A 21,772-nucleotide genomic window follows, 5' to 3' on the forward strand; every position below is an offset into this window, starting at 1 on the left:
GCGAGTTTGAACATGTATTTAGTTAAAAAAGCAACACAGTGGCTGCTTTAAAAGAGAGAATTTGCGTGGGAGAAAATTGCTGCTAGAGTAAATGCGTTAGTTCCAATATAGTGTATATCATATTTAATCATAAGTGTAATATTACTGGTGAAATGGTATTGAACCTATAATCTATAAAAGTCCTAGGCCTACTAATCCCATTCTGAGGCTGCAGCACCATCATCAACAGAACTATAATTCATAATCTCATATTTCAAAGGGTTTACATCATTCACCTGCAATACTGTGGAACTCTTTTTTAATGGCTCTTACTGGTTTGTGTCCAGGGAACACTACACAAACGTTTAAAAAACGTTTCAGAGTGAGTCACACTCTTCTGACGGCGCTTTGCTACAGTAGCTTTACCAATATGCTCCGCATCACCAATGTTGTAAAGAAAACTGTTGTTTGCAAAAAAATGTAATGTGACACAAATAATGTGCTGGGATGTAGAGCATGTCCACGATGGGTGACGTTAGTGATATGAGGACGGAAAAGGTTATGTAGGATACATAACTGATAGACTGGGAAGAAAAAAACGGTACCGCTCAAATAGGTATTTATCTGGAAATTAAAATGCGTCGGGGCCTCAATATCATCTCCTGACGTATGTTTAACTCCCTGCAAAGTAATACAGCTTCTACATCACCGGGATCGTCGACAAAAGGACATTGCATGTTTTGAGGGAAAAAAAATGTTTTATAATCTGCCTAACATGGTTAATAAACCAACCCTGTTTTTTTATTCATGCCGATAACAAACTGCGCTAAAATGCGCCTGATACAGACTGCAATTATGAATGATGAAATGAAAGAGAGCTGTGTCAGAGGGAGGAGACTGAAAGAAGAAAACCTGTTCCCGACTAGGTTAGGTTCACAGAGTCCGAGGTTAGGTTACCTCTCTTTCTGAAACGGAAAACCCAGAATTACCCTCATCTCAGGGTTAACAAACTCAAGAGTTTTCACTAAACCTGCTTTCTGAAATGGACCTGTCATTCGGTACCTCCATTAGCTGTATGTGTGTTTGTGAACTCATTTGCTGCCTCCTTCTTAGCCTCTGCTGGGCTCCCTCTTGCTCTGGGCTATCCTTTTCTCAGCCATCTGATGCACGAGTCTTCAACTTCACCCAGGCTATTCAGACCGTAAAGCAGGTTCTCAGGCTGGCTGTGAGAGAGCTGTCTGGTCTGTTGATCCTTGTCAAACTGAACACAGAATGAGAGCCATAACATGGGTGAGAAAGATGTGGTAAGGTACAGATGATAACGTGTGATACTGTAGGGTGAACATCTATTTACTTTAGCTTTCTTAATCTTCTTGATCTTCTTATCTTGGTATTCTTTCTTCCATCTTGCCTAAACAAGGATTAAAGAATTAGGGTGAGATTTGAACATTACTGTAACAGTAGTATACATAGATTTATTTGTGGAGGCTTGCCAGCATTGACCACCAGGTATTTATTTATTTTGATTTACAGCAAAAATTAAACTTAAAATACATATTTAATTACAGACTGAGTGCAATTGTCTGGAGGAAGAAACACATATAAATAGAGCAGGTAGCCTATATCTTATTTCTGAGTTTGTTCAATTCCCTGTCCATTTATTTTTATGTGGAAAGCGGGAATGGAAATATTCTCTCTGGAAAGACAGAATGGTAATGTTAAGTTGGACACACTGAATCATGAGTGAAAATAACGATCACGTTCAAATTAAGATGTTGTGGTCCACAAAGCAGACGCTCCGTTTAATGTCAAGTTGTAACTTGTTGTTGTTACAACGTGTGGTTCACTGTTCATAAAGTAGAACCAACGTAAAGTTAGTCAGCTGAGATAGCTTATGTAAACTTGAGGCATAACCTAGCTAGGTGGTAACGTTAAACGGCGGGTTACCGGTTAGTTAACAGTAATGTTAACTACTAGCGTTAGGAGCAACGGAGCGTTATAACGTTTCTTTAATTACTAGTATTAGCTAGTACCCAGCAAATCAAGCTGACCTGCTAAACTGTCTAACTGTCTAGTTAACTGTTATATATTTAGCTAGCTAACTAAAATTACGATTGGTGCATGGTTCACATTCAAGGCTAACGTTACATAAGGACAGTCTTAATGTAACGTTAGCTAACGCCAGACACACTTTGATAAGGCACATAAACGGCAAATGCTAACGTTATCCCTGCTGACATTTTAAAATTGTGAAACGTATGCAAGTGTTATCTTAACTCGTGTCCAGTTGATATCTCGTGAGGAAACTGCATGTACATAAAAAGAAAAGTATTACTTTACCTTAAGTGAAAGCTGAATGTGAATCATCGTGGAGAAGTCCTGACTCCTGCGTTACATTATTATCCACACTGTCTCTGCGTCGAGATGAGTTTGACGTTAGCACAGCCCCCCATGAAGTCAAACAATATCATTGGTCAAGATCGTCTCTGCCCGGCATGATTCATCCAATGATTGTGCAACATTCAATTATTTGAATCTGCGCGCACTTTCCTGAAGCACATAGCCTAGACTAAAGAGACCATTTCTGTTTACATTTCTGTTTTTTCAACCATTTTAAGGTCTTACATCGCTTCACGCCCTGATTATCAATGTTCACGTTGATGCTAGAAGCCTTGGTTGAACTGTTGAGCCCTAGCATCCCTTCCCAGTCTTTCACACATTGCATGCATTGCTAAATTGAAAAAAAATATATTGCACACCAATGTAAAGCTTTATTCATACTGTGTCCTCCCTGTCTTTATTCACCGTATATTACCTCAGCCCATGAAAAACTCTTTGTTCCCTTTGACCTGTAGAAAGTGGGGAGAGGCAAAATGATTTGAGGGAGCAGTAGACTGCACAATGACCTTGCATTTTGTTGAACACTGTGACTCACTTTGGGTCTTAATATTAAGAAAAATTGTTTTAACAACAATTTTAACTTCATAAGGAAAAGAACATGTATGCTACATATTCTATTTGAAGTACACCAAATACATTAAAAAGAGGTCCATCCCGCATGCAAATTAATTTCTGACTGTGGGGAATTGGGAAAAACAGTAAAAACGTCCCCAAATTTCTGAATTGCTTATTTTCATAACATTCACTGAGCCTTGCCTAAAACAGTTTGGAGTTTGTATTGGAAGACTCCAATGTTTTTAAAGTGGATTAACAGCCTTTTATGAAAAGCCTACTCCTTCAGTTTTGAAATGAAATCACAGATAATTTCTCAAATAAGCATAATGTTGCAGATGTCCATACTGTTTGTCGGTAGGCATGACTTTCATAGGAGGGGACACACTTTCCTATCAACGCAGGGTTGAATTAAACTGTATGAGGGTTGGAACTAGCAGAACAAGTTAGGTTAGGTGGTGTGCAAGTTAGGCAAGCAGGTACATACTGTATTTGAGGTACTGGTGTGCATTAATATTGATTTTCCACCCCTTATAAAAGTGTAGCATAGCTGTGGCACAGGCAATCCATTTAACTTATTAATGTTACACCTTAATGAAACACACATTGCCCAATATGTGCATCAATGCCTGTGTAACCATTGCAAGTCAGTGGAAATTGTAGTGTAATTTCAGAGGCAGGGGTGGTCAGATCACCGAGGTCTTGGTGAGGCATTTAAGGTACCGGACATGCATGAATATTCATTCTACCCCACATAAGAGGGAAGCTCATGCTCTGAGCTGTTTGCATGACATAGACAGGAACAAACATCAAAAGCCAGAGTGGACACAGTATGAGACATCACCGCAGACATCAGCAAAGTAAGCAGTCAATGGAAAAAGATGTTGGGCCATGAATCTGAAATAGGCCCATGGCCTCCACGGAAGTGAAATGAGGCAAGAACATCAGATGCCCCCTAAAATATTAGGATGGTGAAGATGTAGGCTTACCCAGGCTGCAGGCTGCCTGGCTCTCTGTGTACTGTATCGTCATCCTGTAGGCCTATAGTGTTGTGGGCCTATGTGATGTGAACTGTGGCTGCACGATTCTTTTGTCAACTAATTTGCCAGACCAAAACATGATTATATAGTGATGAGCATATCACAGACTTGGACTAAACTAGACATCATGTACATCCAAGGCCTGTAGTTTAGGTTGACTCTTGTCTCTTATGCATTCCCATAACTGAAGCTATGGCTTTGTTTCCACAAATATTTAGGTGAAAGAATGTTTATTTTTACAAAGACAGATCTAAATACAGCATCTTTGTCACCAGTGGTGATTTGGTGCAGTAGTCCTATAGCTTTTTAAGCTTGTGTGCTGCCAAGTTGTTTTACTGTTTGTATTACCATAAATATGCTTGCAAAATATTACAGTAATGTAGTTTCTAATATAATTACATTGATCCAACTATAATTGAGAACAATTGCTTGTGGGTTTTTGCTGTGGAGTTGTTGAGGCCATGCAGTGAGGGTTCATGTCAGCCTCATTCAATGCATTAAACGGGTATGGCTGGTCCTACCTGTCTCAGTACCTCTGTTAACCCCTCTTCAAATAACTGCAAAGCTAAATACAAGTCCTACTCTATTGCTAGAATTTAGTAGACTTGCATTAAGAGACACTGGCCAGGATGAAGTTTGACAGCGATTAAAACACTACACACATGTATGAGACCACATTGAATAAGCTAAAATGGACCCCTATACATTATACCAATATTTACCCTCTGAAGAGTCTCTGATGCATATATTGGATAGTTAATTGTAAATATTGTCAAATATTTTTACAAAGTAAACACACAGTACATATAAGTCTGTAGATATATTGAATAGTTGCTTTTAATCACTATAAAGTATTGTTTGTATGAAGTAAACCTGATATATTAATGATTAAAGTACAGTATATTAGATAGTTTCTTTTTAACACTATACAATATTATTTTTATAAAGTAAACCCTTATACATTTATGGGGAAAAGCCTGTAGACATAATGAAGAGTTGATTGTAACGTTTATATAAAGTAATGACTATAAAATAATGGTTCTGCAAGTTATTATCACATATTGTTTTTTTGTACAGTAGAAAACCAGTATTAAACAGGAATTTACTGTAAATTGATTGGATAATCATGTAAAATAAATGCCTAAAGCTTTTAAGATACTATTAATGGGCTGTCAAATAGGGTAATTTTACATTAATTTGACATGTAAATAACTATAAATGAATGTTTATTTAAAGTAAACAACATACATTAATGGTAAAAGTATGTAAATATATTGGAGAGTTGCTCCTAAAGGAGGGTATTTGAAAGTCATTTTACATAATTTTTATGTGTTTTACATCCAGGAATCTGTACTTTAACAGGGAGTTCTTGTGGATGGATTGAATAATCTTGTGAATTTACCAAAGAAAACCGTATGAAAACAGCAGTTTTCATTTAAATTATGTAATTTTAAGGTATTTTGCAATATTTTTCAGTGTTTGTACAGATTTATACATTTGTTTAACATTCTAAATATGTTTTTTGATTACAATTCTTTTTAAATCTACAGTAGTTGGACTGTGAAAATACAGAAAATGTACAGTAGATATCTGTATTTTAAAAATAAATTCATTTCACGGTAAGTGTTTGGCAACTTTTGCTGCCAGACTTTTTACCGTTTTTTCACGATTGTTTTTTAACGTTTCTTTACATTAAATTTAAGGTTTAACAGTAAAAAACCAGAAAGAGGCCTCAATTTTACACACCGTAAAATTATGGGTTTTTTTTGTCTTTTTACATAAAATTCAATGTAATTTAACTTTCAAGACCGTTAAGCAATGGAATTATCCTGTTAAACAACTATATTATCTCATTATATCAATTTACAGACTAAAACCTTAATTTAATGGGGGTTTTTTTTTAAATAAAAGTATTTTTCTGTATTTTTCTGGCATTAACACTTAATGTAGAAAAAACGGAAAAAATCCGTAAAATTATTCAGTGAATTCCAGTGAAATAATTTTTTTTTTACAGAGAACAATGAGCAATGTCTAAATAATCAGAGAATATAAATACATACTCAAAAGTTTTCCCCTTGATAGATTTGAAGGTATTTAAAAGGAAAGGAAGCTAGTGTTCGACTCAAATATGTGTCTTTAATATTCATAACTGTCAATTGCATTACTTGTGTAAATCCCTCTATTCTTATCAAAATCCCAATTTCTTTTCTGTGTCATGCCATTGCAGGGAATAACCCCCAGCATGGATTAACAGCCTTTACACAGGAGATAATCTTGACATGTCACAGTAGGAAAAGCACAGGTAATTACAGTGATAACATTAACGAGGGCTGCATCCCATTTAGTCTTTTCAGCATGAAGACTCACTGGTAGGGCTTCATTGGGACACATATGGAACAGAGCTGTCGTTAATGACTTTAGGTCCACCTGGGTCAAAATGTCTGCTGTTACAGTTTTTCTTGATCTTTGATGCAGCAGTCAACTCAAACTCCACATTTTTCACAACAGTTAACACACAGGCTGAAACAGTGGTCAAAATGACGCATTTTGTTTGCAAAAGGCTCTAACCGTGCCAAAACATTTAAAATATGCAACAAAAACTAATTTTGCCTTCCAACAACACAACTTGCAAACAAGTGTATGAGCTCTTCCAATCAACCATTACACAGTGGACAACAAAATACAAAATACAGCACTCACTGCGAATCAGTGCACCATTGCTTGTTATTGTAGCCTATTACTCTACGTAGCTTTCATGCCAGTGACATTTGTTGACAAATTTGCCTTCTTGCAAAGAATTGGATCCAGAATCAGAAATGCTTTGATGCACATTTTATTGATTCCATTGATTCTTATTTTCAAACTGTGGCTGAAAACTGAAATACTGTAAATATTACACAAAATACATGTAAACCAAAATAAAATATATTAGAGTATAATAAATTAAGAAAATAACAATAAAATCTCTCACAGTAAAGTATAAACATCTATTACTGTAGAGTATAAGAAATAGCCACTATTGATACTCAGTCTCTTCTGTCTTGATGATGGGGCCACATGGCCATGATTGATAACGTGATCAATAACAGTTGACCGAATTTCATCAGCAACCTGAGCCCTTCCAACTATACCTCCACCTCGCACTCGGACTCCTCTTCCTCGGACCCCTCTACCTCTTCGTGTGCATGTTAGTGCATGTGAGTGCATGTGAGTGCCTTGACAAAGCGTTGGTATTTGGCGTTTAGGTATATTTAGCTATTTTAAAGGATTATCCTCTTTCAGAATTTTTCTTAGAAAACATATAAAAGGCACAACTGATACCACTGTGAGATGAAAACGATTATCTGTTAAAGCACTACGCTCACTTGGGTAATTCAGCATTAACATGTCTCAGAGACTTTGAACTTTGACACATATTTTTGAAAGAATGAGAATGTTTGCTGATGTCATCAAGCCTGCGGTTAACACCTTGGAGATTCTGTAAACCAACATGAAATGCACACATACACACATATAGTCAAATGCACACACACACACTCATGAGTCATACCTGTTGCCAGATGCAGGCAAGAGAGTGCCACGTGTGAGTGTGTGTTGGAGGAAGAGTGTTTTTTTTTTTTATTTTGCAGTGTCTACAAAAATCTGAAACAAATTGCTGGCCACAACTTTGAAGTGTGTTCACAGATCACGCTAAACTGCTGCTTAACCTGTATTATGTCATCTGTGAACTAAGTGTGCTTATGGGGCCTGGTGGGTCATAAGGAACAGCTTATAGCAGTTACAGTTCCACATGGTTCTTTGTGTCCTTTGTGCTTTCACCTTGTTAAAGATGACGGTGAAGTGTGCAGCGCACAATAGGTCACATCAAAACACTGTCAGAAACAGAACTGATGCATTAATTTAATGTAATCAAATGTCAAATTCAGTGTGTCTGTAAAAGAGTGTGGCCATTTCCCCTGAAGTTATGTCGAACAAGATTGTTTTACAGGCCTGGGTAGTCTGATCTGCTATAGGTATTATCTTCAAAGTCCACCATGAAATGAAGAAAGCATGAAAGAGGGAAAGTCCTGGACAGCCTGGACCAGAGGACCACAGACTCAGCCAAGGCACAGTGTTTTTCCACATTGTTCATGGGAGGCTAAAAAGATTTATACTTGCGGTGGAGACATGAGCCTTTATATTTTCAATTTCTTGTCTCTTTACAGTAAATGTTTTTGGAATCACATAGATAACACAGATCACACAGTTGTATTCTTCTTCCTTTACAAAACCTGGCACCTACAGGTTCAATTAGAGAAATCTCTGACAATTGTAAACAAAAATTTTATATTAAAAACTTACACAACAAAAAATATTTGTTGTCCAGCTATTATGTCTACCAAACTGGTAATGTTTTGTGTGTGTGTGTGTGTGTGTGTGTGTGTGTGTGTGTGTGTGTGTGTGTGTGTGTGTGTGTGTGAACTCACTCAAACACTGAAGCATTTAATATACAAAAGTCCTATTTAGAAAAGAAAACCGAAATAGTACACAGTGCACACATAACAGTTCTGAAATTAGTTAGGGTCATGACCTATGAATTCTTTTCAAGCAATACACAGACAAATACTGTATGTCCAGTAACCCAGTGCTGCAACAATGGCCTCATTCACCAACTAAGCAGCACTTTCTAGAGGAGTTAAAGAGCTCCATTGCAGCTGCACAGTATCATTATTTAATATGAGCCCATAGGCTAGGTAGCTGATGACTTCTTCCTTGAAAATATAAAATAAAAAACACATAATGCATAGCGGCCATATATTTTATTTGATAGCATTTTGTAATAGGGTCATGCATGCAAAGCAATGCTCCTTTGTTGAGATAGAAATGTACGGAGCCCCTAAAGGGACATGGGGATTTTTTTTTCTTGAGCACACGAGAAACTTTCTGGTGTGCACAAGATACTTTCTTGTGAGCATGAGATATTTTCTAAGGCTAGCAAAATTATGCTAACCAAGTACTGCTGACGTTGTGGCCAAAGTTAATATTTCACATTCACAGCATATTTCACATTCACAGCATGAAATCGGTTAACAGTTGCCTTATCATCTTTAAGTTTGTTGATGACACTATCAGGTAGCCTATTTTGTTGCGTTTTCAGGAAGATGAATACCTCCTCCTCAGCAGCCATTCTGACTGGTAGGCTACTCAGATTGGTTTCTTGTGAGCATGAGAAAAGTATCTCGAGAAAGAATCTTGTGTGCACCAGAAAAAGAAAAAAAAAAATCCCCCGTGTACCTTTAGGGGCTCTGTAGAAATGCCACAGACCTCTAAGATAAAAAAAAAAATCTCCATCATTTCAAGAAATTCATCGCTGAATCTTATTGGAATTCGTGCAGGCAATCAGCTTCCCCAATGTCTGATAACCCTGTCACTTAGTGAACTGATCCATAGCTCATAACACAGCGTGTTACCAGTGTTGGGAGTAACGCGTTACAAAAGCAACGCAATTACAGTAATGTATTCCTTTTTTCTGTAATGCAGTAATATAACGCATTACTAATTCAATTTCGGTAAAATTATACCCGTTACAATCTCAGTAACGCGAGTTACAACGCATTTTAACACCACGAAACATTTTGTCACAGGAAAAAAAAAATGTGTATTTTCCGTTGCTGTATTCGATGGTTGAGATGACTGCAGATACATTTGCGAGATGGACATTATTTTCAGGAGTTATTACGCTGCGTTGAAGCGAGCTGTCCCATCACTGTTACCGTGGTCAGAGCCAGAACCAGAGACGGTATGGACAACATCTGTGTCCCAACAGGTGACGGTACGTCAGCGCGGACAGCAGTGTGTCCGGGCTGCTGACAGATAGAAACATGTCGGGAATTAATGTTTAGGCTCGATACATGTAAATAGCATTGCATTTTATCAGCCGTGGAAAGTAATGCCGTACTTCAAAACAACTGTACTTAGGTACTTTTAATTGAGTATTTTCATTTTCTCCTACTTTCCTATTGTACATTTTACTTCTCTATTTTTTTATAGCTTTAGTTACTTTGCATATTCATATTAATTATACCAAATATTATGAATAGTATATAATGTATTAAAGTGGATAAAGATGAGACTTTATTGATCCGGTGGTGAAATTCACAAGCTACCTGCCAAGTCATACTTCTGCTGTTATTTTGGTGAAAGTAACTCAAAAGTAATGCAAAAGTAGTGTAAAGCATTACAATTCAGAGACAGTAATATTGTAATATAACTAATTATATTAGGTAACTACAGTATATGATCTATAAATATACTGCCTTCCCCTAAATCACTTTCTATTACCAAAAAAAGAATTTCATTATTTTTATGGTGATATTGTAGTAGATTCAGAAATAATGTTTATTTAAAACTACATGGTATTGTAGTATATGACCATTCTATAACTTTCTATAAACTTTGCTTAAAGGTTTGTTATAAGGGAGTCCTATGAACTTTACTCTACATTCACTGAGAACATCTGGAAATTGTTAACATGAGTAGGGGTCCCCCCAAGACAGAAGAGACCTTTTTTGGATTTGTGCCAGATAACAGGCATCGATTGGTCAGTTACCCCTCCAATGGTATACTTACAAAATTACGTCCTATGTTGATACAATGCATAGGATATATATGTTGCTCACACAAAGAAAAGTCAGAACGATTTTTGGAAGAATTTGGATTGGTCGTTCTCCAAGCTCTCTGCAGGAGTTTGTAAAATCGATGCTGAATCTTTGCTTGTAATAAACCTTTTTATAATCAAGAACAGTGTCGGCGGATTCCTCTTCATACAGCATCACAGCATTACTATTTAAGACACCACAGTATGCCTGCACTATTGTATCCTTTAACTTAACACTTCCATAGACATGTTGTCGTCAAAACATTTCTTAGTATAAACCCACAATAATCAGCTTCTTCACTGCCTTTTTCTGCCCAGTAACCATTAACCATTTCCAGTAGCTGCGGAGTCTTCAATGTTCCTCTCAGCCAGGCAGTGACATCATTCCCCTTTCACCCAGTTCTCTGATGGCTGCAGCACGAGGTAACTAGCGGTCAAATCACGATGCATTCACGCGCTCTTCCAAAGTTCGTACATCCAACATGTCAGGGTAAGACATGTAAGAGAATTGGACTGATTTTGTCAGAATAAATAATGAAAATAACTGACACATGACAGTTTATTGCACAAAAAAATGTCACACAGAGAGAGTTGGACAGTGGTGTATTGGTGAAAAAAAAATGATTCCATGTGCAACCACAAAAGCCTAAACTAAAATGAATGATCTCTTGAGGAAGCCAGGATTTCTCTTTTAATTTGTGGATGTTAATCAGCTAAAAAGTACAGTTTACAAAAATTCTACAAATATGAATTGTATTAACCACATTTACTAAATAAAAAAAAAAAAAAAAACTACCCAACAACTGAAAGTCAAAAAGTGATCATCAATAGTCAGCATGAAATACCACACAATTAACACACAGAGCTAGCCTATGGGCCAGTGAGTTTAACTAACATAATGCTATTGTAATGAAGACCTGTGTAACCCGGTCAATATATGCTGATGATTAATTCACTTTTTTTCTTGATCAATGGTCGTTCATGTGCATTACCAATATTTCCGACAACACATGAAGGCCACATACTTGCCAACGTTGCAAGCAGGAGGAGAAACCCAAAACAATGTTTATCCAACACAGAATTCCTGCAGCTGAGCGAGGTCGTTTTTGTGCGTATATCGTGTATCAGTATCATGGCATTTTCGAGAAATGTTTCCCATCGTTTATTCATTTTTGTCGATGTTTTTGCTGCAAAATTAACAGATTTGTCTCGCGCAGTTATTTCCGCATACGGCTTTGTGTAAAGTCAAATGGCTGATGTTGCATTGGTTTAACAAAACAAAACAAAAACCAGATGCATTTTTAGGGCAATCACTCTTTTTTCAGTAGGCTATATCAAGCAGATGTGACACATTTTAGCTGTGGATAGATAAATATAGGCAGTTCGTAGGCTACACCATCCCCCTCTTATTCTGCTTCCCTTCATCATACTCTGTGCTGGGGTTACTATCGGACAAAACTCCCCTGCTCCTTCATTCTCTGTGCTGGGGTTACTATCGGACAAACCTGCCATCCTCCTCGTCTTCTTTCTCTCATCCTGCTTCTCTGCACCCGCATCATGCAGTTATGCCTGCCTATGCCATTTTGTTTTGTTCATTTAGCACATCAGGGGTGATATGTTTATGCAGCACGCATATTTATGAGGTCGACAACGGAAATCACACGGAAGAAACTGAGACACGTTGCAGTTTAATTTATTCCTACAAAGAACACCGGTAGATCTTCTCAGCTGCAGGTCTATCTCGGGTTACTATCGGTCAAAGTGAAAATGAGAAGGCTGATACAGTTATTTCCGTTTTCTGATTTTTTTAAATGAAAAATAATTCAAAAATTCAAATCAAGTCACAAATGCTTCCCTTCGCCAAAAAATAAAGGATGGAGTGATCGTTATGTCAAACTGAATAAGACAAGTGAATGAACAGGCTGTTACATTTCAGTGCGCAACAGGTCTGTTATACTGTCAGGATATGTGGTTAGGTTCAAATATAGTGTGTGTGTGTGTGTGTGTGTGTGTGTGTGTGTCTGTGTGTCTGTGTGTCTGTCTGATCGAAGGAAGAAGCAAAATGGCCCATTTGTTGCATGTCTACTTTTCAGATCACAGTACCAACTCTGCATTCTAAAGAGTTTCTGTAGGTATTACGGGTTTAAGTGGTTGGTACAAGTTGTTTACTCAGTCAATACTGAAGACAGCAGACTCAAACACTGCAATCAGTCTTTTCTCCTGCATGGTTTGTAGCTTCTGACAAAGCCCCATGTTTTTTTGCAGAAGCTGTGAGCAACCGCGGTTTTTACAGGTTTCCGTATGATCACAGATTTCATAATACAGAGATCAATTCATGTTGTTTGAGTGAACTAAAACATTGTATTCTGGCTACTTTTCAATGTAAACTTTGATTGTCTGCTGACTCGGTCAGTTCTTTGAAGGTTAAGCCGACTTGGATAAACTCTTAAGCAACGCAACTGGGACAATCCAATTTGGATTACAAGAAGACAATATTAAAGCTCCCAAAATGACAACCTGATCACATGACAATATTGTTAGATTGTTCTATCTTGTGATAAACAAATGCACAGAATTGTAATTTGTTATCTCACGATTAATGGTTGATGATGTATTAATAACTAGCACACATTTTACCTCAGTGAAAGAATTTCCCTTTTAACCTTTAAATGTGATCACAAGTGAGTTGATCCTTCTAAATGTTGAATGACCTTCTGAGACTTATACATAACATGAACGGACAACTGCTTTATTACTGAAAGACAACAATGGCTCATACTGTTACACTACTGAAACAATCCTCCTTTAGGCAGTCTCAGTACTAGTTTTATGCATTTTTCTGTGTAAGCAGTTTTGTCTCTCTAAGAGACATACAGCCCAGTTGGTTGAACATTGTCTAACTTTGTGCTGATACACGTGTATCAGCAAATAAGCAAAGATTTTGTCCTAATTGTCATACCTTTGCATCTACAACTTCATGACGTCCCAAGAGCGTTTCAACATCCTAAGTGGGTTGTAGTCCAGTGATCCCATCAGTCCTGAGTGTGGAAGCCACCTCACGCTGTGCCAGCCATAACAAACCATTGTTCTCCACCCAGTGGGAATAACTGCGCCTGACAGCTTACTACACATAATCACAATGAATGAGATATGAACTGCTGAGCTCTCCACAAGAAAGAGAGAGATTTCAGGTTTGTCCATTTCAACACAACTGGCTTTATAGCCACACATCTTTCTCCCTCCTGTGTAATTTGATGAAAACTGACTATTGTTTGCCTTCACTCTCCATCTCCAACTTTTGTACTAGACTGACCAGAGGGGGAAACCTTGTACTTATGCACGGTATTTGAAAACCATCAAGTGATTTTTTTGGGGGGCAAATTTCATTCTTGCAGTTTAGTGTCCTCAAATGTCCTGGAACAAGACAATGCTTGCCTGTTAGCTCCAAGCTAGTCTCGTTGCCAGACCTTCCTCCACAGAGGAGGGTGTGGCGAGTCCACAAAGCATTCCAGGATGGGAGAAAACCAATCACAATCTTCATGGGCAGCGCTAAGCGCCGGACAGAGCCACGATGCTGCTGCAAAATAGCCTTGGGAAGGAACTTGTTTTGGTGGAACATGTGTACGTTCAAAGGTTGCTATAGACGTACAACAGAAAACTCAGATTGGACAGATAGTCTAGCTAGCTGTCTGGATTTACCCTGCAGAGATCTGAGGAGCAGTTAACTATAGTCCTCATAAATCCACCGGTGTTTAAAATTCCAATACAAAGAATGCGGAAGGTAACGGACATCCGGCCAAAAAGAGTGACATCCGGCGGAATTTCCGTTGGCAGCGGAGTAATCCCGGGAGTGGAACGTCATGGATATAGACAAGCTCCAAGCTGACAGTGACCTCTGACCTTTTGAAAAGGACAGGAGGTGACAATATATGCATTGTTCTGATTTTACTTTTAATAAACCCTTTGAAAGTCATTCATTTATTCAGGTACACTTTATACTCTTTTTAATAGTATTACTCAAGAGCAAATGGAATCAGTCTCTTTCTAAATGGATTTGTAAAATCAACCCATTCACTAGCTGATTAGATTAACTGAGGAGGTCTTTAATTATTCTAAGAAAGTGTCGTATAAAATAGTCTCGCCCTTAATGAATAATACAATACTATTATTTTAGAATCACCACGAAACCTCATACTTTAACCACTTTGTGACGTTTGGTCTTCATAGTAGAATACATTTAAATGTTATTCACTGTAATATGTAGCCATTTCTACATCAGTAATCTTTTCAAACAACTTCAATATTCCTTAGTTACCCTGAATTCTTCAGATAAAAAAATTAGCTATTGTGTAACTCAGTCATCTTAAATCATCATTTAGTGCGATGACTGAATGATGCATTCATCCATGCAGACAGTTCCTGAGCTTATTTGATTGATTAAATGACTAATCCCTCTGATTAAGGATCCTGTTTTAATGAGACCCCATACTGGGAGACCTCACTGTGCCCCACATGCAAGTGGAGGAGTGGAGTTGAGATCTCCACAATTCTAGTGAACTTTTCAGCAACAAGTTGGGCCTTTTCTGCATCAATGTATGTTGCAAATGTCTTTCATTATGTAAAGGAAATTATTATAAGATTTGGGGTGCACTGGCCAGTTTTTATTAATAATTTATACTTTATTAAGGGAAATTACAATGTTTTCACTCTGTTGTTAACAAACACACACACACCCCCCTACTCAGTACCTATACATGCACCAATGGAGAGCGGTCAGAGTGAGGTGGCTGCAGCTGTCGATGGACAAGCGCCCCAAGCAGCTGGGCCTTGCTCAAGAGCACCTTGGCAATGCCCAGGAGGGCACCTCTCCAGCTACCAGTCCTTAGGTCCATATGAGTACTTGAACTGGCGATCATCCAGTTCCCAACCCTAAACCCTACAGACTGAGCTACTGCCAGCACTAATTGTAAATCATGCCTGTGCTTGAGTGGAACAATAAATACTCAGGTTAGATAATTTCAGGAAAGTCTGACAATGTTTGACTGAGGTTGTTTGAGAAAATAAATAAAATTCAACTTTCCTGAGGAAATACAAAGCAGGGGAATGTTGATGTCCAGCATGTCACTGGAAGACACTGTTATTGCTCCCTTAAGCACAGAATAAAAGACAGTGGAGGCACACTAGGCCAGATAATCACTGCCAGATGGTTGCCATGTTCTTTGTACATTAGTTAGCCTGGACTGTACAGCTTGCTCCCACAGCTTTTCTCAGACATCTACAAAAGAGAGCCAGCAAACAAATAGGATTAGTGTTAAAGGGAAACGCTGCTGGGCGGTCAAAAAGTGTCTAATCGTGGTAGCGTGGGGTCAGCTGTGGTTGATTTTTATTTATTTTTGTTTTCTCCTTACAATATGCAGTGCAGATTCATAATGTCCAACTTCTATTTAATGCTCTACTGAGTTGTATTGATTCAAAGCATGGGTGACAATCAACAGGCATTGTTAAAGTGTAAGGAAAGAAATGTTAGTTGTGCAGTTGTTCCCTCTCCCTCTCGACCCCCACTTTATCATTATGAAGGCAAAATGCCTCTAATCATTTTTGCTAACAAGGTCCTCCCTCAGACCACCTTGTAGTTATGTTTAATCTGGTGTCGGTGGCAGGCAGCCATGCAGGCAGACACACATAGACCAGCCAGATATTGGTGTGATGACATGTGAGGTGTTTACAGTTGCTCCTGAACAGAATGCTGTTGGACCGTAGAGAGGTCCAGTTACCCACTGGCCATACTCAACACAGTCTGTCATTGTTTAGCCATCGGTGGGGTTAAAAAGTTTTTAGGACACACTCACTGAGCAGGCAGCAAGACAGTAGAGAACGGACTGCATTTTAACTTGTTTCAGGAAAATACACAAAATACACTCATGCTGCAATGCTGGTTACATCAATTCTTCTTAATTCATGGAAATGTTGCCGTAAATATTCATGTTTCATATTAAGCCTGGTGTTAGAGGAGCATTCATTTTTGTAATCTATTGATACCCTTACAAACTGAGGCTTTATTTAGTTTACCAATTTCTTTACGTTCATGCATGTCTTATATAAAGTATAATGTAAAGTAGAGATGAGGAAATACATGAATAGAACATTTCAAAAAGTATTCATCTGAATGCCATAGTCTTCTGTAGGCTCAGGTACATTTATTTGATCAAACTGAAAGTGATTGTTAAATTGAAACATGATTAGCCAGGAGTGACAACCAGTTGCAACTCTCAGCAATTTACCTGAGCCGTTTTCTCATATGAACTCATATGAACTCCATACGCGTTCTCACTTACTGTAAATACTTGTTTGGTTGAGGCAAGGGGTGGCCCCTGGGTAGAGCGTGCAGGAGGCAAGACATGACGTGAATTACACCACAGCCACGTTGACGGTTCATAATTTGGTCACAAACAACCAAGTCTCTAGTCGTTCCTTGAATTTGTGTGACAATTTTGGTGTTGGCCCTTACCGACAGAAGTTCCCGAATCTTGTCGTCTACCCAGTTTGACATTTTCGTTGCCATCTTCGTGTAATTCACCCTTCTGACGTTTGTTTTCTTCCGGTTTTGCGACATGATAGAAACATCATCAACGTGGCGCTCTTGCTCGCTGTGAATTCTTCGGACACTTTACATTACATTACATGTGATTTAGCTGACGCTTTTCACACACAGGTCACACTAGGGGTTAAGTGTCTTGCTCAGGGACACATTGGTTGATGTATCGTAGTGGGAATCGAACCCGGATCTCCCACACCAAAGGTATGTGTCGTATCCACTACGCCATCGCCACCCAATGACCCCAATGACCCTCATTCAAACATTGTACTGGCTGGCGGGGTAAAGTCCATTTAATGCCCGGTCCAACTGATTGGCTCATTTGTATATTCTCACATGCAGCTCCTCCTGGTAATGTCTAGATAATTTCAAGGTTGCAATACATGTGTAAACTCAATTTGTTTTTATGTAATGTGTTTACTTAATTACTTCTTGGTTTTGAGTAAACATGACATACTTTCATTTTACTTTAATTGGTTTCAAAAGATGTATTATTCCATGTAAAATTAGAATTAGTTGCTGATGAATAAATCAGTCAATCAACAGAAGGGCACACAAAACATCAGTATTACAGCAACAGCACTGCCATGAGTCACAGCAGCAAGATCAAGGTGCAACATGAAGCGATGAGGGTTAAAAATATCAGTGCTTATTTTTCAGTTTTATAGTCACACTGCTTTTACTAGTGAAGACACAGTCACAAACAAAACATCAGATACATTTGTTTATTCCTGAGACAGAATCTTTTGGGGGTCTATTTACTTAAAAATAATATATTGTGGAAAACTGAAATCAAACAACCTAGCTATGTGAAATCTCTCAAGAAATGTTAAAAATGGACACAAATTTTCAACCAAGAACCTTGCAGAGAGATGTCAAGTGGAAAATGTGTATCTCCGAGTGCAGCAACTTAGAATCATAAGCTGGGTTATATTGCAACAACTGTAAAAGAAAACAATACAGTACTGCAGGTATATTGTGCTTTGATACAAGCATCACTGGACGTAAGCCTGGTGTCCTTGCCCGGCTGTGATCTTCGTCCAGGTTTGATGGATGAAAGCAGCAAGTGCAAATGAAGCAATGGCACGTTAACATCCATCCATCCATTTTCTAAGCTGCTTAGCCTGTTCAGGGTCACGTAGGGCTGGAGCGTATCCCAGCAGACATTGGGCGAGAGGCTACTCCGAGGTTGCCAGTCCGTCTCAAGACTTACACACATATACATACAGACAACCAAATTCACACTCATCTAGAGGAATGCTTTTTTCAAGTATATTTATTGAACTTTGCAGTACAGTGCTCTCTTGTATATGCTTACATAATTCTCAGAGCCACTTTCGGTCTGTTTTGCTGGAAACGGATATGATGTAGTTGCCGTCGGCTGTAGGCTACCGTATGAACAGAAAATATTTAGGTGAATCATTGGTAGACAAATTAATAAAAAATATCACTTCTAGGGAAAAGAGTCGATTTTAAAAAATCGTTGGAAAAAAATCATTGATACATACATGATTCCAATTCTTCCTACCCCTATTATCCATATTATTAAATTGTTATTATTGCTACATGTTTTATATCCAATGTTCCTTATCCATTTGACTATAATCATTTATTTATTCATATTTAAAAAAATAAAATAAAATAAAATAATGGTGAGGACATTGCTGCTGTAGGTTAGAGTTAAAGATTATGGTCAGTTATTTTATTCCCATCTTCTATTTCAGTTATAGGCCTATATTTATAGTACCTTTCTCTTTATTGTTGTATGTGATATGACTTCTGTAACACTGCAATTTCCCCTTTGAATTAGTAAAGTAATCCATTTATCCATGTATCTATATATCAAATTCTGTATAATAAGTAATAATAATAATAATAATAATAATAATACTCTATTTTTTTGTAAATCCTGAAATCCTCTTAACTATATGCCATCTCCTCTTGTGATTTTGTTTATATTTAAGTTGTTACAGGTTTATTATGATGATGATGATGATAATGATTATTGCTATATTAGTAGTAGGCCTAGTAGTTCTAGTCTAGCCTAGTATTATAAGTAGTATTTTAATATTCTTTGAAAAGCCCCACAGTGCATTGATGAGGTGTTGAGGTGTCGCTGGCCCTTTAAGAGATGTTTTGACTCCACACGTGCTTGCCTTTTATGGGAGCAGCATCAAACGGTGACCGTTAGTTACCTCTGCTGCTGCTCTACTCTGCTCTGCTCCGCATCGAGCAGCGCTATAAAACCCTGCCGGAGGAGTAAAGAACAGTTTTGTCAAGACACTGAGACACTGAGCAACGGTAGAGGAGTACATTACATTTACCATTTACAAGTTTTTTTTCTGGACGAAGGATTTTAATTTATGAAAAGAGAGACAGTGGATATTAACACCGTTCAGGATCAAGGTCGGTGAGTTTGGAGTTTTTTGGGGGGTTGGGAGTTTTGGGGGGTTTATGACTTTCTTTGTTGGGTCAACAAAGAGATACCGTGTTACAGTAGCCTAAAGACATATTTTCATATCACTTCATATATTGTCATCTCATATGTTCTGTTTTTGGCTTTGAGTAGGCAAATTGAACGTTTAAAACAAAAACCTATTTTGTATTGAATGATGATAACGTTAATTATTAGCAGAGGTTTTTTTTCCCTTCATTTTTAGGTCGCAAAGTTAAACAAGAACTGCCATGTGCTGAATGGACGTTATATGTTCAAGGCAATGTCGTTGTTTGGGTAAAATGACAAGTATTGTCATTGCTGTTTTTTGCTCTTTTATCATCCTCTTCGACCGTGTGTGAGTTGGACCAGTGTCAAGTTAGCTACAGTCAAACACAAGGTTTCCGGTTAGACTCCAAAAAATAAAAGCCTCTTTGTGGCAACGTCCTTATTTGATAGAAATATAAACATTAATGAATAAAGTGAGAAGTACAAAGCAAATGTTCACATTCCCTCGTAGTTTTAAGGTTACAGAAGGGTATATCCGTACCCAATTGCAAGTATTTTTAGTCACATTTGTTACGGCCTAAATGCTGGAAGCACATTCACTTTACTTGTAGTCTCATTTTGGCTGACTTGACGCTGCTTTGGGTCAGCATCGCGGAACTGAATGACCGACAGTAACCTCATTTAATAGAACAATGAACCACAAGTAACACAAGTAGCATTTAGGCTATAAGTCAGTCATGATCAGTCACATGATGAATTTTGACATTCTGTCATAATGTTGATATTAAGGCGCAGTGAAAAATATGCCCCTTTATGACAAGTAACAGTAGCTTGTTTTTCCTTCATTTCATGTTAAAATACATTTGTCCACAATGTGTTCTGGGTCAGCGCAGTAATGTAGCATATTAATGTTAGTGCTTTTATTCATGTGCATGTCTGCAGTGATGGTGCAACGTCGACGACATACATTCGCTTTCTGTTTACATTCGTGGTTTAAAAAGGCAAAAATGTCTCTTTCATACAAATAATCGACGGTCTTTTATCGTCTTCTTTGTCATGGGAAAAGTGAACTGTCCTTTTGATTCGTTTTCCATTTTAAATTATCTTTCAATGAGGCCTATATGTTCTGAAACAATGAAGACAATGGAGTTGAAAACAAAATCCTGTAAGTGCGATACAGCACGTGAGTGAGGATTGATGGTAAACAAGTATAAAAAAAGAAGATTTTTCTGTATATACCACTAGAGGCGCCCTGGCTCTGCACCATTTGTGCTGTTGAACACTCAGCACAGTCCCTGTTGTCTCTGCATACGATGTATTTTCACCTCAGTGTTCAAAATCCGACAATTCTTGCAGGGTGAACTCGCCAAAAACAGTTCAAGCTTCAGATAGTATGATTACAGAAAACATCAGTTGAGTCAAGCTGATGCAAGTTCGATGAAAATCAGGTCTTTCAATGAACATGTAAGCACGATGTCATGTTAAGATATAAATCCACCAAATGAAGGTGGAAGAGTTTTAGAGACGCTATGTATTTCAGTAATCAAAATTGATAGTGAATTTGGGATATAATTAGGAGGGGGCAAAATCCAATCCAAATGTGGAAAATTGTTGTCCGCCTACACATACAGCAACATTGCAAACCACAATATGGCAATGTAGGTGGTGTTTTTTCCCTTATTCATTTCATATGATTTGTTTGATATTTATTGGCAAATTCAACATATAGCCTACTGTAAGAGAAAATGTTAATTTTTCTGTGCTGATGATGTTTTTGTCTTTAAGCCAAAAGCAATATAAGCATTAAAGGAACACTCCGACTTATTGGGACTTTAGCTTATTCACAGTAACCCCCAGAGTTAGACAAGTCGATACATACCCTTCTCATCTCCGTGCGTGTTGTAACTCTGTCTGACGCCCCCAGCGCTAGCTAAGCCTAGCACAGATCCTGGAGGTAACCGGTTCCAACTAGCCTACTGCTCCGAATAAGTGACAAAATAACGCCCACATGTTCCTGTTTACATGTTGTGATTTGTATAGTCACAGCGTGTACAAATAACAAGGTCACTATGATTTTACTATCTAGTAATTGTTGACTCTATTACTCCAACTCTGAGCGAACTCTC

The 21,772-nt window shown here is 37.9% G+C and overlaps 1 protein-coding gene across 3 annotated transcripts in view; it reads left to right on the forward strand.

The window, feature by feature from the left end:
• Window positions 1-19,380: 19,380 nt before the first annotated feature.
• Window positions 19,381-21,772, forward strand: part of LOC116042878 (phospholipid-transporting ATPase ABCA1-like) — a 42,091-nt gene continuing 39,699 nt past the window's right edge. For 2 of the 3 annotated variants that reach the window (XM_031289302.2, XM_031289306.2), the window contains exon 1: window positions 19,381-19,609. The gene's annotated coding sequence lies outside the window, so the exon portion shown is untranslated. Of the gene's footprint in view, window positions 19,614-21,772 lie in introns of all 3 variants that reach the window. The other variant, XM_031289305.2, reaches the window with a different exon arrangement.

Source organism: Sander lucioperca, chromosome 4, assembly GCF_008315115.2.
Source record: "Sander lucioperca isolate FBNREF2018 chromosome 4, SLUC_FBN_1.2, whole genome shotgun sequence".
Lineage (NCBI taxonomy): Eukaryota > Metazoa > Chordata > Actinopteri > Perciformes > Percidae > Sander > Sander lucioperca.